General features: G+C 34.6%; 1 long non-coding RNA gene across 1 annotated transcript; it reads left to right on the forward strand.

Moving 5' to 3' along the window:
* The first annotated feature begins 1,106 nt into the window (after nucleotides 1-1,106).
* On the forward strand, nucleotides 1,107-17,375 carry LOC141494939 (uncharacterized). The gene is made up of 3 exons (XR_012470590.1): nucleotides 1,107-1,219; nucleotides 3,512-3,647; nucleotides 16,812-17,375. It is a non-coding gene; the product is annotated as an uncharacterized LOC141494939 (long non-coding RNA).
* The last annotated feature ends 906 nt before the right edge of the window (nucleotides 17,376-18,281 follow it).

Consider the following 18,281-nt stretch of genomic DNA (forward strand, 5'->3'; position numbering starts at 1 on the left):
TTTAAGTTACACACACCATCATATGACACTTAGACAATGTAAGGTAGGAGTTATCTTTTCTTTTGATGTGTATTGTTTGTTCCCCAATGATATCCTAGCATGTTAAACTCTTATGAAGTAGATGATGCTATTCCACCCATACCAATATATGTGACTAAAAGTACTCTTTTGGACTGAGGGCATGAGGATTTACTCTCTTTACATAAATTTCTATAAAAGTTGGTGTTTCCAATTCACTACTACAACAAGTTTTTGAGTAGTACCTTCCCATGAGTATCCACTGATTGACTTTCCTTAGAAAATGTAATTATTTGGTGGGGCGGCAAGGTGGTACAGTGGATAGAGCACGGTCTGTGGAGTTAGGAGTACCTGAGTTCAAATCCGGATTCAGACACTTAATAATTACTTAGCTGTGTGGCCTTGGGCAAGCCACTTAACCTCATTGCCTTGAAAAAACTTAAAAAAAAAAGAAAGAAAATGTAATTATTTGAAAATACAAAATATTTCAAAAGACATTGCTTTTTAACATTTCAAAACTTAAAAGTGCCCTTACTTCAGAACTATATATTTAATAATATCCAGGATTAAATGTAACATAACATAATACTTTACATAATACTCATTAAGTATTATTTCATTTGGTCCTAACAACAACCCTATGAGGTAAATGCTATAGAAATTAACATTCCCATTTTACAGAGGAACATGCTGAGGCTTAGATATGTTAAATGAATTGCTCTTCAAAATTTAAGCCTAGCTCTCAGACATCAAGTCTAATGCTCTTTCTGCTATACCATACTATACCATAGCAAAGAACCTTGGTATTAGAGGTGCACTGGGTTGCTATGAGAAAGAAGGAAATGAGGGAAAGGAAAGTGAACTTTGTCTTTAAGTGTGCTTTTGGAGGAGAGTGACGTTAACATTATTGCTATCTGAATAGAGACAATATGATATTTATAGTTTTTTATAATTTAAAAATAAAATATTATGAAATTTTCCTACTCAGAAATTTTTCACTAATGATCTCAAGTAAAACTTGATTCAGAATCTAATTAACCACAGATTTCTACTCCAATCATAATCATCATCTCTTTTTTTTAGATTTTCCAAGGCAATGGGGTTAAGTGGCTTGCCCAAGGCCACTACTCCTGACTCCAAGGCCAGTGCTCTATTCGCTGTGCCAGCAAGCTTCCCCCAATCATCATCTTTTAAAGATAAAGTAAGTATAAGACAGATTAAGTTACTTCCTAAAATTCCCACAAAGTTTAAGTATCTAGAATACAAACTCAGGTTTTGTGACTTGAAAATTACTTCCACCTATTTTCAATTGTGTCTTGAAAAATCCTAGCTTAAAGACACTTACCTGTCAGGTTTCCCAAATGAGGTTTGCCAAGGAACAACCCTCAGACAACTCCTGGGAGTGGGACCCCTAGAAGCAGATGGCAGTATCTAAAGGTGCTGAGTTAAAAACAAAACATAAACAAACAAACAAAAAGACAGTTCAACCTGGAGAGCAGAACATCTGAAAGTAGGCAGTTGGCACAGATGGAGAAAAGATGCAGTGGGAGGAAGGTCTCCCTAACCCTCACCCAGTATCCTCTATGAGACAACAGCAGAGCCAAGGAATGTGGTGGGAACTGCATTCTTCTCTTTTCTTCCACCCCCATTTCCTGCTCCAGGAGATTCCCCTCTGGGTGGTCATAAGTAGGAATTGGGGTGAGTTATAAAGAGGAAGGCCTGGGGGAATGCCTCCTACTGTTCTGTGAGAATATAACAAGAAATGTATGGGAAAGAAGTAGCCCTTTACCTCTTGTCATCAATACACTTTGAAATTATCAAATCTTTGGAAACTAGTGAAAACCGAGATGAAATTGACATTTTTTTTGAGTAAATTGAAACCATTTCTACTTTTTCTATTTGAAAAAATCCCAGACCCTTAATTTCATTGGTGAACCAAAAACTTTCTCCTCCCCCCCACCTCACTTTTCTCCCATCATCTAAAGTGCTACTATGATGTCTCCCTGTGTCAAATTGAAAACTCTAAGGCAATAAAGTGCATGCCCCACTGAGTCCTATCAGAATGGTAAGACTTTGAAGACTGAGAGACAGATTAGGTGCTATGCAAAGACCCACATTAACTGATTTCAAGGAAAAAATAGGATTATGGTTGGATATTGGATGGTATTTTGCTTGCTGTTTTTTTTGGGGAAAAAAAAAACTTGAGTGGTTGCGATTATTGATGGAAGGAGCTTTTGTACTGATGATATTATAGATTTTTTGAAAATATTAAAGCATTTTTGTGTGCTTTATATTATCCATATAATATATGTATTATAGGCACTATATTATTGATAGAATAGGGTTATATTATATCTGTCTATCTTTCTCTACCTATCTATATGAGTATCTATTCCTAGACTCTAGTGTTTAATGATAAATCAGAAAATCAGAATCATAGTTAACCATGAGGAAGGTAAGCAATGGGGGGGGGGAGAAGTATGGTGGAAAGAACCCTGGATTTGGGAATGTAAAGATATTGCTTTGAGTCCCCGAACTGTCTGGGTGACCTTGAGTCATTATAGCTGTTTGACCTTCATTTACATTACCTGAAAAATAAGGTGTTTGGGCTCTATGACCATTACAATTCCCTCCATCTCTCGATCTATAATTCCTTGAAAATTTAGATTAAAATATCTTTATCTATTTAATTTGTAAAACCTTGCTATTTGTAGAAAAGAAGGAATATAATTAGGAATATGAAGAAATATGAATAACTGAAAAATATGAATAACTGAATGCTCTCAGCCTTCCTAAAACAATTATAGGGAACTTCCCAAATAGGCATAATGTGAATTAAGTAGAAAATGTAAACTTTATGAATTAGTATTCATTACAGAGACCAGAAAATGACTCCTCATGTGATCTCTCTTCTGACTGATTATACAAAATAAAAATATTAACATTTTAAGTATCTACTATATATATGCCTACCAAGCCTAACATTTTAAGTGCCTACTCACTCTCTCTCTCTCTCTCTCTCTCCATATATAGAAGTTATATAAAAGAATTCCAAAAAACATTTCTCTATTTTCTTTTATTGATTAGAAACATGAATTTACACATATGGGGGATGGGCAGATTCTTAAAGTTTATTATTTTCCATTTTCTTTCTTTTGCTCTCCTATTATGGGAATTTAAAAGGAAAATTATATAAATGTTAAGATTTTAGAAATCTTAGTAGCTTACATTTGCCTGGCACTTTGTCAAGCCCCTTTCCTCACAACAGCCCCTTAAGGTAGGTAGAGCAAGAAGATGGAAAAAAATGTGTAAATAATGTACATAATTTATACTGCAGGAATTACATTGAGGATGTATAAACTATGGTTCACAGAAACTGAAGGACTTGTGCAGGGACATATATGAGGGTAATCTCTAAGTGACAAGCCAGGTCTCCTGATCCTGAGATCCAATATTCATTCCACTAAACCTTTCTGTCTTTTTTATATTACAGAGAAGTAAAACCAAACAGAAAATGTCATTAAAAGTAGGAAGAACAAAGTAAAACAATATGTTTACTTTGAAGACCAACCCATTGGACTTCCAGGAGATGAGAGACTCAGAGAAAATGGTTTTGTCTGCTTTTCTAGGTATTTTAAAATAGCAATTTCAGAATATTCCAACTGGTGTTCTACACAAACAAAAAGTTGCTTTGGGCAATAATAGCTTCCTACTACTTCCCCACCCCACCACTCCCCTTCCCCTCAAACTTTGAAAGGGCTCCTAAGTCATCAATACGTCAGCTTAGTGCTGGCAATGAACTGACAGCAGATTTCAGCAGACACAAAGGATCTAATCCAAGTGCCAAACATCTTTCCATGAATGAATTGCAAGTTGTATGGCTCCTTGTATTGTAACTTCTGGGTGGTCGGTCCTACACTGTAATTCTATACTCTGTGGCTTTATCTTGCTTGAAATCTTGTTTCATAGCTTTACTCATTTCCTTTTCATCAGAGAACTGAACTCAGATGTGAAACTTGTAAAGTGAATATTCCGGTAAGATTGGTCCTGGCATACTCAACCAAGACTTGAAGATCCATCTATTAGATTGGGTCTATTTACCATTTCTCCATCTAGGTGTAAACTCAGATTTGGATTAAACCTTTATTGCTGTTGGTCAGAGGTCACTAAATAGCATCCCAGGGAAGAACTGGAAACAATGGAATCCTTAAGGAAAATTTTTGAAGGAATATTTTGAATAAGTCTTTTATATATGAAAGGGTACTCAGTTTTAGGGTTAATTTCAGAAAGGAAATTATTAGCCTGACACATCATTATATGCTTTAACTGAAGGAGTTTGGCATGTGGAATCAGAACAACTGCTTCTGAATACAAGCACCATCACTGACCTACTATATTATACTAATCTATTCTGTGCTTTACTATACTATATTATACTCTGCTGAGCTAGAAGAGTTATTTCCATGAAACTCATTCTCCTAACAAATGGTGACACTAGTGTTGGTATTACCTACTTAAAAGTATCCATGTGAAGAAAATACTTTGTAAATTTTACTGGACTATATAAATATAGAATTCTTAGCTATCATTTAATGGTTCATATTTATTTACTTAATAAGCATTTTTAAGTGCCTTTTTTACTAGGTCTTAGAATTAGAGACAAAATTAAAGTAGTATTTGTCTGAAAGATGTTTATATTTTACTGGGAAGAAATAATATGCACATATGAAAGTAATTAAAATATGCATATCTATTAGAATAGTACATATATAATGATAATAATGACAATAACATTTATATGGTGTTTATTATGTAACAGGTTCTATCTTAAGGGTTTTACAATTGTAATTTCTTTCCATCCTGACAGTAACTCTAGGAGATAGGTGACTTAACTATTTCCATTTTACAGGTGAGGAAATGTAGACAGAAGGTGGTTAAAAGACTAAGCTGTCACTCAGTGTCACAGACTGGATTTGCATTCAGATCTTCCTGACCCCAGACTTAGTACTCTACCCATTGTACCATATTATTGAGTAGCTTAGCTATTGGGCTGTAATGTAAGACATGGAACTTGACCTGAACTTTGAAAGGAGCAAGGGATTCTAAGAGTTAGAGGAGAAGAAACAAGTTCTCTCCAGCATGAAAGACAGCCTGGTAAATACATATATGGATAGGGATGGGAAATGGAACATTGTATATTGGGAACAAACCATTATTTCAGTTTGGCTATCATATGAGATATATGAAGAGGGATAATGTTCCAGGAGACTTGGAAAGATAGGCTGGAATCAGACCACGAAGGGCTTTAAATGTCAATTGGAGGAATTTGTAATTTATATTAGAGATAATAGTCACTGGAGCTTACTGAGTGGAGGAATTAGATGGTTAGACATGTCCTGTAGGGATATTGCTTTGGCACCTATGTCAAAGAAGGATGGGACAGGAGAAGATTTAAGGCAAGGAGAGTGATAAGGGTGGTTTTTGCCAAAATCTGTTTAAGAGGTGATACATGGCATGACATGGAAAAGAAAGAAAAGAGAAAAAGACAAATGTCATAGGGTTGTTTTGTTTTTGTTTTTGCTTGAAAGCTAATAAGTCTGTCTTGGACACAGTTTAACATTTCATTGGAATATCTAGTTTGAAATATTCAATAAGTATTAATGCAGAATCAGAACTCCTACTAGGGCTCGATATTTTGATTTGTAAGTTATCTACATAGGGCTAATAATACCTAGCATTTATGTATGTTGCAAGTTATTGCAAAAACCCTAGGAGATAGGTTCTATAATAATGCCTAATTTATAATCAAGAAAACTAAGGCAAAAGGGTGGCTAGGTGGTACAGTGGATAGAACACCTGCTCTGGAGTCAGGAATACCAGAGTTCAAATCCGGCCTCAGTCACTTAATAATTACCTAGCTGTGTGGCCTTGGGCAAGCCACTTAAACCCCTTTGCCTTGCAAAAAAACTTTTAAAAAAAGGCAAAGAGTGGTTAAGTGACCTGCTCATGGTCAAACAGGTAACAGTGTCTGAAATTGGATTTGAACTCTGTGATTCCTAGCTGTTGATGCTATGAAACCAGATGAGATCACTGAGAGAAAATGTATAATGCAGTTAGAAAAGAGGCCAGGTCACAAATGTGGAGTATTATTCATATTTAGTAGATAAAGCATCGGTGGTAGACCAGCAAAGAAGAATAATTTAAAAAAAGAAACAATCCAGGAGAAGGGGTTAGTCAGCAATGTCAAATGTTTAGCAATGTCAAATGAGAGGTAAAGAATGAAAACTCAGAAAAGATGACAAGATTAGTAAATTAAAAGATACCTGGTAATTATAGAGGGAAGGGTTTCAGTTGAATAAAGATATTGGAATTCATTTTGCAACAACAACTTAAGGAATGAGTGGTAGGAAAAGAAGTGGAGGCAATGAGTATAGATAGGTTTTTATTTATCTTTCCTTTATATCTTTTTTTTTTTTTTTTAGTTTTTGCAAGGCAATGGGGGTTAAGTGGCTTGCCCAAGGCCACACAGCTAGGTAATTATTAAGTGTCTGAGGCCGGATTTGAACTCAGGTACTCCTGACTCCAGGGCCAGTGCTCTATCCACTGCGCCACTTAGCCACCCCTTTTTTAGATTTTTGACTATGAAAGGAAAGTTAGGGAATGATAGCTTAAAGGGCTAGTAGGATACAATGAAGGGATTTTTTTTAATAAAAAGAATGGTAGGGGAGAACTGGGAATGCTTTTGAGGATTTTATTTTAGAGATAGGCATTGTCAGATAAAAATAACAAAGATCTCAAACACTTTTTTAACCCTGAGTCTGAACTTGGATCTTTGAGATATCTATTTAAATCAAAATTCTGAACATTTTGAGGTTCACTGGTTTATGTCCTGACTATTTTAAGGGGAGCAAAAATATTCAGTTCAATTATTGCTTTTACTGTAATAATTATTTATGTGCCATATTTCTCTGGCATCTTTTACCTTGGTATTTGAATTCTTTGACTAATCTATTAACCATAAACAAATCTCTCTGTGGGAATGAATGTTTTCCATTGGCAAACATATTTAGTTGACACTATTAGGATGACAGTTTTTTCAAGAAAGTTAAAGGAAAGGTTATTCATCTTCCAATAGATAAGGCACCATTGTGCACTGGGGAGAACCCTACATGAGGGAGACCAGGGACTTGGCACCTAGACTTGTCTTTTCCATATCCTGTCTGTGTCTCAATGTAAAATGCGGTAGATGAAAAATATGATCAATCTTTACATATCCTTGAGCTCTACAAATCTATAGTTCAATGTGAATTTTCCCCTTCTCACAATGAACTAAGACTTATTTTGTCAAATAGTTGATTGTAATAATTTAATAGAAGATCATGCAGCAGATAGTATGTAATGAGACAATTCTTTCTGAGAACAAGATCTAGTCATAATTGAACTGGAGGGATTTATTCTTTTTTTTTGTTGACTCTCTCTTTTTTACCCTTAACTCTCTTTGCATTTGCCTCTTAGCAAGTACAGGTTTAATGGGGGATATTTCTTTATTACCCCCTTTCCTTTGTAACAACAAGGAGTTTCTTTTAATTTTTCTCTTCAAAGAAATGCACAATATCCTGTTTTTAACTGGAAGCAGTCAAAACTTCATCAACTGTAACAAGCAACTGGATGTCATCCAATTTCTTAATTGTGCATGTTGGAGCAGAATGGGAAGGGGAGAGGGGAAATGAGTAGTAGGAGCCTATTCGTGCCCAACTATAGGGAAGTATTCACATTGTTGTTGGTTTGTTTGTTTCTTGGAATTTTTTTTAATTAAGAAACACATATCTTCTAAATCATGCTATCCCTTGGGACAAGAAGTAGAGAATGGAGAAGCAAAAAAACAAAGAAAAATGTTGTGAACAAATATCCCTAATCAAGCAAAAGAAATTCCCTCAAAGATCATATTCAAACATGTATTCTCATTCTCACTCTCATATTTAGTCCATCATCTCCCTTCAGAAGGAGGCAGTTAGGGATATTCATTATCAGTTCTCTGGTATCATGGTTGGTCATGGGTTGGATCACAGTTCTTAGGTCTTACAAAGTTGTCTGTTTTTTACAATGTTGCATATGATTTTTTTATCAGTCAATTTCATTTAATTTTGTATTAATTCATGCCTTTCTTTAGGTTTCTCTAGTCATATCTCCATAATTTCATATAACATAATATTTATCACATCATATGCCATAATTAACCAATTCCCAATTTATAGTTATTCCTTTAGTTTTCAGTTTTTTATCATAACTGTCCTTATAACACACACACACACACACACACACACATACACATATGCAGACTTCAGTAAATTAATTTACAATATTCTTTGTTTGGGGGGGTGTAGATTAAATTCTCTCTCAGATATCTCTGGTTGACACTGAGTCCTGTGCCCAATTTTATGACTGGTTCTTCCAGTCTACGTGAGTAGCCTACTACCAGGTAGCTGTCAATATTACTGAGTCCTATGTGTTCAGCCCTCTGTTTATCTTGTAATGGGCACCATTTTCAGTGGAAACTGATAGATTTTTAATTCTTTAAGTTTTAAATTCTTGATATTTGTCCTTTAAAAAATAAAGAAAAAAGATTTTAAAAATCAGCAAAACTAATTAATATTTTGGAAAAATCAATCTGGCATTAAATTTTGTTCCATACATATGAACATTTCCTCCATTTCTGCTAAGAAATGGGGAGATATATCACCTGAAAGGCTAATTTTAAATTGCTTTGAACAATCTTGCTTCATTCATTATCAAATTGACTGTTGCTCTAATCAGCGCCATTAAATATCTGTCCAATTTTGATTTTTTTTCCCTTGGATTGAAATGATTTGACAAGGGGAAATCATTTTGGAAATTATTCATTCACCATTTGGTGCTCACATTTTTTGGCAGCTTTTGTTGCTATAATTTATAGTAATTATATTTTCATAAAAGCATGAAATAAATGGAAAAATGCAAATTTTATTTTCATTAGTACCTATAAACATAAATCATGAGTTAATTTGTGAAAACTTCCATTTTCTCCAATTATTTTGAGCATTAGTCAGGCCACATTTTGGAGAGGTGAGGTTTGACTAAAAGGCCTTATGGGTATTTGTTTTGCTTTGCTTTTTAAATCACAGGAGGGAGGTTTATAAAGGAAAAGGTTGTTCAGTCCAAATGTAGGTCTTTCATCTTCAAAGTTAGGAAATAAATTTAAGGTCTGAAGAAATGGGGGTGGGATGGAGAACAATTCACAGGGCTTTATATTTAATTCCACAGCATATGAGATATCATATAAGTATTAATAAAATCAGTCTATGAATCCCAGAAAGTTCAGGTGTTTAGTCTGGTCTTTGATATACTAACTGTGTAATCCTGGGCAAGTCAGTTATCTTCTCTATGCCCCCAGACAATTTGTGTGACTATGAAATATAGAAGAGGCGTCATTCTATATGGCTGAAATTTCCCCACCAATTGTTCCCTATATTAGTGAAATCACAGATTCTACTACCTTTACCACAAAAAGCACACAATTACTATTACCACAACTAATAGACTTCAACCAGCAAGTCCCCACTACCAACCAGCAACAACCCACTACTACTAATATATCTTAAAAACATCCTAGAATCAATGCAGCTTAGAGGATAGATTTCTGTAGTTGGAAAAAACTGGCCTAAAAAATCTAGGTTCTGAGTCTGTCTTTCTAGGTAGTAAGATTATTCTGAGCCTCAGTTTCCTCCTTTTTAAAGAGGATATAATCATTGTACTTAGCCTGCAAGGATATAGTAAAATTATAAAAGAAAATGGCAGCTTGGATTTTAAAAAGTTTGTCAGTCATTCGGTCAATAAACATTTTTTAAGGGGTGGCTAGGTGGTACAGTGGATAGAGCACCAGCCCTGGAATCAGGAGTACCTGGGTTCAAATCTGGTCTCAGACACTTAATAATTACCTAGCTGTGTGGCCTTGGGCAAGACATTTAACCCCATTTGCCTTGCAAAATCCTAAAAAAAAAACCTAAAAAAAATTTATTAAGTGCCTAATATGAGTCTTCATGGAAGAGCACAAAAGGATTTTAAAAACCAAAGAAGAACAAGAGAGATGGAAAAAAGAAATGAGAGCCCTGCAGGAGAATTATCAAAAATTGACTGGAAGAAGTCAATTCCTTTAAAAGTAAAAATGACCAAATGGTAAAAGAATTAAATTCATCAAAAAAAGTAAAGTTAACCAACTGGAAAAGGAAATGCAAAAGCTAACTGAAGAAAATAAAACCATGAAAATCAGAATAGGAGAAATAGAAATTAATGACTCTATGAGATGCCAAGATTCCATCAAACACAAACTAAAAGATTGAAAAATAAAATAGAAGAAAATATAAAGTACCCTTTAAGAAAAACAAATGACCTGGAAAATAGATCCAGGAGAGAAAGCTATGAATTGATAATCTACCCAAACACCTTGATCAAAAAAAAAAAAAAGAAGTCTGGAAGAATATCTTTCAGGAAATTATAATGGAAAGCTATCCTAGAACAAAAAGACAAAAAAGTCCTTGAAAGAATCCATAAATCACTTCCAGAAAGAAAGCCCAGAATAAAAACATCAAGGAATATTGTAGTTAAATTCCATAATTCTCAGCTAGAGGAGAAATTAATGTAAGCAGTCAAAAAAAAGCAATTTAAATACCAAGAGACCACAATCAGAATTACACAGGGCTTATCAGCTTCAGCATTAGAGGATTCGAATGTGATATTACAGAAGGTATAGGACCTTGGATTACAACCAAGAATTAAGTACCTCACAAAAATAAGCAAATTTTTTTTGGGGGGGAAGATGGTTTTTCAATGAAATAGAGGACTTCCAAAATTTTCTGATAAAAACATGAGAGAAAAAGGCAAAAGACAGTCACTTTCCTCATGCAGAGTTTCAAGAGATTTCCTCAGGTAGGGAATGTCTTTGTAGTCATTATAAAGATAATGGTGGAGGGAAAGTTCAAAGCATCTAGAAAATGAGAATCATGTAAAGAGTGACAGGACTATGGGGTGGCTAGGTGGCACAGTGGATAAAGCACCAGCCCTGGAGTCAGGAGTACCTGGGTTCAAATCCGGTCTCAGACACTTAATAATTACCTAGCTGTGTGGCCTTGGGCAAGCCACTTAACCCCATTTGCCTTGCAAAAAAAACCTAAAAAAAAAAGAGTGCCAGGATTTCCAGGACAGAGCCAAGATGGCAGTGTGATGCTAACATGCTCCTGGAGCTTTTCCCTATCACAGATAAATGAAGCCTCTATTCTGACATTCAAGCTACAAATCTCAACAAGAAAATGTTCTCAATGGTAGACATCAAGGAAGATCTTCAGTGAAGGTCTGTCTCTTTGGGGGAAAAGGGGAAGTCCAGCCCAGGAGGCAGGAGATGCAGGAAAGCCAACTGGAGGCTTTTAGACACAGTATAATACAGTTTGACAACAGGAGAGGTCCTGGCAGCTAGATAGCAAGCAAGCAGGGAGGGTCCCAACCTCAAAGTCAAACCCTGAGAACAATGGGGCAAACGACAGGACTGGGTCAGGAACAAACCAGTGCCAAGTCAGAACCTGGATATAAAGGAGGAAACAAACCTCTGCAAAGTCAAGGCCTGGACTACATAGGAAGCAACTTGAGCAACAATGAGCCAAGGATCTGACCTAAGCTCCAGCAAAAACAAACAAACAAACAAACAAAAAAACAAACCTTGGCTCTATAAGCCCTATATCCCAGGAGCAGAGCTAAAGCAACAAAGATAAGTATAAAAGCTGAAAGAAGAAATCAATGCAAAATCACCCAAAGCATCTAGGTTTACAACCCAGAATTTACTACCCTGCAAAATTAAGCATATGCTATCAAGGAAAAAAATAGATGTTTAACAAAATAGAGGACTTCTAGAATTTCCTACCACAAAGAACAGAATGGAACAGAGAATTTTATCACCAAATACACAACTCAAGAGTTGCATAAAAAGGTAAATGAAAAGTGGAAGGAAAAAGCAAAAAAAGATTCTTTAAGACCATCAAATTGTATACAAAGCTAAAAGGGAAGATAAAACAGTTCTAAGTCTTGAGAACCTTACTTCTCTCAGAATAATTACAGGGTCAAATATAATTGAAGAGATTGGACTTAAACAATCTGGGTATAGTTAGGTCTTGTCTCTCCACTGAAGAAGTCCAAGATGATTTCACTATGTTTGAGACAAAAAGCCCTGTTGAAAAGCAGGGGTGTTAACTTTAAACTTAAGTGTTTCCATTTATCCTTTGACCCAATTTAACTCTGATGTACAGACAAATCTTAGCATTTACTCTGGTGAGGTCATCATAAACTGAGCAGTCCTCAGTCCAGAGTCAGCTCTCCCATCACTTAACAATCATTTGTAAAGTTCTCAAGTGAGAACTCCAGAGCCTCCTGGTACTTAGAGGGTTTTAAAGTTTTTGGAATCAAATGTTTCAGGGCTGGAGTTAATCCTTATCTCATTTATGATGGGGTTAAATACCTAGGTGGGGAGGGGAGGGTAGAGTGTTAGAGAAAATAGGCCTGGGAGGAGGGGCACAAATAGTTCAAAGTATGATTTGGCTTTGAATTGACTCTTTGGCTCTAGAAGAGGATGGTGTGTCATTGGAGAGTACTTTTAAAAAGGGTAAGGTAAAAAATAATTATAATTTGATGTAATTTGAGATGCTGCTGCTTATTGAGCAATCAAGCAATCAATCTGTGATGATACTTTGATAACAATATGAGGTTATCAAGCAATCAAATAAACTGTGATTGATGATACTTGATTAATAGTATTTGAGATAAATAACACCAGATAAAGAAGCACAAAGTTTTTCTAATTTTAGAGGAAAAGAAGGGGGAGTGTGTACACTCTGAGTAAATTCTACTCAATAGAATTGGCCCAGAGAGGGAATAAGGAATTTCCCACTTGGGTTTAAAAATCTATCCTAATCTACAGGGAGGTTGGGGTGCTGGGAAAGGGAAAGATAAGGGAGGGAATGGAAAAAGGGAAGGCACAGGTATAAATGAAAATAAACAAAGTTAAATTTTAAAAGGAAAGTTAAAGAAAAGGGAATAAAACTTTGGTAAGGAGGAATAAGAGGAAAGAGAAAAATATAAATGGAGAAAGATAGTACAGAGGGAAATACAGAATTAGTTATCTTAACTGTAAATGTGAAAGGGATGAACTGTTCCATAAAATGGAAGCAGATAGCAAAATGGATTAAAAACTAGAATCCTACAATATGCTGTTTATAAGAAACACATTTGAAGCAGAGAGAGATGCACATAGTGTAAAGGTAAAAGGATGGAGCAAAATATATTATGCCTCAAAGTAAAAAAAAATCAGGGGGAGCAATTCTGATCTCAAAGTAAAAGCAAAAATCGATCTCATTAAAAGGGATAAGGAAGGAAACTACATCTTCTTAAAGGACACCATTGGTAATGAAACTATATCATTATGAAGCATGTATGCACCTAGTAGTATAGTATTCAAATTCGTAGAGAAAAAGCTGACTGAATTGTAAGGAGACATAAACAGCAAAATTTTAATAATGGGGGATCTAACCCTTCCTCTCTCAGAACTAGATAAATCTAACAACAACATAAACAAGAAGGAAGTTAAGAAGGTGAATGAAATCGTAGAAAACAGATAGGATAGAACTCTGGAAAAAACTTTATGGGGATAGAAAAGAATATCTCTTTTTCTTGGTAGTACATGGCACCCATACCAAAACTGACTATGTACTAGGGCAAAAACCCTATAATCAAATGCAGAAAGGCAGAAATAATAAATACACACTTCTTGGACCATGATGCAATAAAAATTTATATATTATAAAGGATCATGGAAAGAGTAACCAAAAAAAAAATAACAATCTAAAATAATGAGTGGAGCAAATAGAAAATAATAGAAACAATCAATATTTATATTCAAGAAAATGATACTAAGGAGACCACATACCAAAATTTATGGTATGCAGCCAAGGCAATTTTGAGGGGAAACTTTATGTCTCTAAATGCCTATATAAATAAAATAAAGAAGAGATCAATGAATCGGACATGCAAACTAAAAAAGCTAGAAAAAGAACAAATTCAAAAGATCCCCAATAAGATAACCAACTAGAAATTCTGAAAATCAAGGAAGAGATTATTGAAAGCAAGAAAACCATTGATCTCTTGAATAAAACTGAGTTGATGTTATGATTTTATGAAAAAGTCAATAAAATAGAAAAACCTTTGGTTAATCTGATTTAAAGAAAATTTGTTCAAATAGTGTGGTAGAGAGGGAAATGGCACTACCTTGGTACCCTTCACTCATACCTCTGCTTATGAAAAAATATCCTTTCTGGTTTTTTTAATCCACTTTTCAGGATGATAATTAAAACATTCAGTCATGTGTGCTATTTTAACATATATTAGAGGATTCAACATATCTAGATTGCCAAATATTTCACTTTTCATCTGGATTCTGGGTTTTAAGTATAATAGTTAGAATGATATTTGGGAAAATGTATGTATTTCATAGTCATTACAATACAGAAAAAGTAGTGTGGTTTAGTGAATAGGAACTGGAGTTGGAACCAGGAAGACGAATCTGAGTCCTACTTCTGATACATAGTGTCTGTGTATATATAGTTATCCCTTCCAAATCATGGAAGTTAAGTGTGCAGCACCCCCACAATCTGGAAAATCCGTGTAAAAGTTTTGGCCCTCTCTTTCTACCAGAGAAGTAGTCTGAATTATCATGGTATGAAAAGTTAAAATATGTTCATATTGTAGAATACCATGTGAATATTTTATGCATTTCTGAGTTTCTCAACTTTTTCTGTGTTATCTACTGGCCTTCCCATGTTGTTTGTGGCTTTGGTAAAACTCCCTGAGATTTCCCATTTAATTTCTTAGGCCAACTCACAATATAAATATATTGAAATCACAATGGGGAAAGTTGTGATGTGGAAGGGTTGATTGTACTTATACAAGTCACTTAATTTCTCTGTGATCAAGAAAACTAAGACCAGATATTGCAAAAAAGATAACTTGAATTAATAGGACTTTCTTTACTTGGCAGTTCCTTTTATGAATGAAATCATAGATTCAAACTCTATCCCCTAAAATACCAAAGAAATCCCAGAATGATCAAGAAATGTGAAAATAGGGCAGCTAAGTGGCACAGTGGATAGATCATGGACTCTGGCATCAGGAGGACTGAGTTCAAATCCAGCCTCAGACACACACACACACACACACACACACACACACACACAAACAGAGCTAGCTGTGTGACTTTGGGCAAGTCACTTAAACTCATTGCCCTGCAAAAACCAAAAAAAGAAAAAAAGAAAGAAAATAGAAATGTGAAAATATTACAAAAGAGAATAATAAGTATGTTAAAAGTGATGTGTACTTGAAAGGGGAGGGGGTCACCAGAATCACATATTCTTGCATTAGTCAAAAGATGTGTGAAGCAAAAATTTGGGGGATAGAAAACGCTTGCTTTCATCATGAAGGGAAAATAATAGGATGCCTACATTTTTATTTAATTTGCCCTTTCAAAACCCATCTCCAACAGCAGTGAATCATTTTATGTTTACAAAGGAAAGTAGCACCTTACATTGAAGGATGAGCATAATCACCCCATAAAGTCTGCCAGTAAAAACCTGACCTGTCTCCCAACCATCTTGCTTCAGAGCAGAATGTTCATTTTCAGACTCTTTGGATATTGACAACAGCTGACACAGATCTCCCCAAATGTGCTTAAAATAATATTTGTATCTATCCTTATTTTCCCAAGTAGGAAATTAATATAATTCTTTATGGCATTTATGTGATTTTCCTCATAAAGGGTAAATTTTCTGATAGGGGAAGAAACTTGATTTAATGTTTTGTTTCCCAGACTTTGTGCACCAGATAGAGTATACCAGTTGGGTAGAAGAAAGGCCAGTTTTACCCAACTAAAATACAGAGAACAATTTCAATTTTACTCTTACCACATAAAGAAGCTGAAAATCAAGACCGACTTTCTTCCAACAATTTTATCCAACTAAACTTTTGCACTTTAGTGATCAAAGTTTAAGGAATCAAAGATATTTGGAGTGAGAGGGATGGGGAAAGAAAGCCTTTTGAAAAGTTACTTGAAAAGCCCTGGCAGGCTCAGAAAATGGAATACTATAACTTAAATTTATAAATTAACTTCATTAATAGTGGTTAGGCCCACTGCACATTACATTAGCACCTGGTGTCAAAGAGGGACCCATCATGGTGACCTTGCCCCCAAAATGTGCTTTGTTCTTTTGAAAAGAAGTGATGACTAAGAAAACAAGCAAACAGGGTTATGAGAATTATTTTTTCCCACTTTGCCAATACAATAAAAAAGTTTCTCAAGTCCTATTATCAGGAAATAGGATATACATAAAACAAAAATGTGATTTGAATTGAAATGACATGAAATGAAAAATATAATTTATTGTATGATTGCCAAAGTGTCATTTTGGACTATAGATAGATCACTCTATATATTAGGTATTCAATTTTCTTAATGATGGCAAGTCTGTTATAGCCAAGAAGGAAAAATAAGGGAGTCGATATATTTGAAGAAAGTTCTTAGCATGTCCATGCGATTCAGTTGTTGGAAAAGCAAAATGCTAACCTGGTGTATACAAACAAAATAGAGATAATCATGGAATGAGAATGCAAATCATATAATACATATTATAGTCATACTTAAAATAAAATATATTTTCTAAACTTTGCAGGGATATGTCACTACCTTCATGAATTAGTGATTTCAGAATTGGGGATACTCCTTCCAATTGTGAAGATTTCAACTCATCCATGGATGCTCTTGCTGTGTAATTTCTGTCCAGCATCAACCTACTATATGAAGGTCTAATCCCAAGTATCTTCCTCTAATTCTTTTGGTGTTGCTTGGATACCAATCACGTACATGTATTCTCTCTTGGCTATTCCTTACTCTTGCCAAATTTCTGATGCATTGTTTTCTGGTCATAGCTTTTACCAGTGGTGATTTGTAGCCACCTCATAACAGTTCAACAAAGTCATTTTTTATAAATTTAGGAATTTTTTGAGTGGTTTCTAAATCCAATCAGTTGTCAGATCCTGCACTAATGATACTATTTTTTTACTTTAAAAGAATTGCAGTAAATCATAGGAAAGAGTATTTTAAATGCCTTTGACTTTAATGATGAATTTTTGAAAACAAACTTAATTGATTTTTGTCCTAATGCTGCTATTGAAAAAGTCTGTTGTACTTATGGAGCTGTTAGAATACCTTCCTAAAATCATTATGTAATACAGGTTTTTGCATACAATTTTCACTTGACAATTCAATGTCTAAATCATTTAAATATTTCTGACTAAAAATCATTCTATTTATTACCAATCTAATAAAAGTCAAACCAAATGAAAAACTGTAACTAAAGATCTTTTATTAAACACCAATAAAGAACTAAGGGCAAATTATTAAAATTGATCAAGTGGTCCTAGAGGACCAGGATTAGTGGTATGTAATTTGTTATGTGTTACTGCTATGTGGGACATAGATCCTGATATTGATATATATATGTGTATATTTGTGCATATATAATATACACATACATATGTATGTGAGCATTTTTTCTCATTCTTTGTGTTCTGGTTTTGTAAAATCATTGACTAAATTATCTTTTTGAAAGACTGCATTAAGGATCAGAATTTTTGAAGAAATTTCACTACTTTCTTTTTAGGTTTTTTTTTTTCTTTTTTGCAAGGCAAATGGGGCTAAGTGGCTTGCCCAAGGCCACACAGCTAGGTAATTATTAAGTGTGAGACTGGATTTGAACCCAGGTATTCCTGACTCCAGGGCCAGTGCTCTATCCTCTACGCTACCTAGCCGCCCCAATTTCACTACTTTCAACTGCATTGTAGTCAAGATCAACTATCACTGGAAAGTTAAAAAAAAACCAATCAAAAACATGTTAAGCAAAATTTGAAATTTTGTGGCTAGAAAGCATAAATGTCAAGTTAAAATGCTGATTAAGTCACAATATATGGAATTATATATTTAAGCCTTCATAATTTCCTCATGTACTGTGGGTAAAAAAAATTATATCATCTCAGCAAAATGTAAAAGCATGAAATTATTTTGAATATTTGGAATTTTCTAGATAGTGTAGAATCAAGCACTTTTGTAATACCTGTAATTATATAAAAACCTAAAAATATAG

Source organism: Macrotis lagotis, chromosome 8 (assembly GCF_037893015.1).
Source record: "Macrotis lagotis isolate mMagLag1 chromosome 8, bilby.v1.9.chrom.fasta, whole genome shotgun sequence".
Taxonomy (NCBI): domain Eukaryota; kingdom Metazoa; phylum Chordata; class Mammalia; order Peramelemorphia; family Peramelidae; genus Macrotis; species Macrotis lagotis.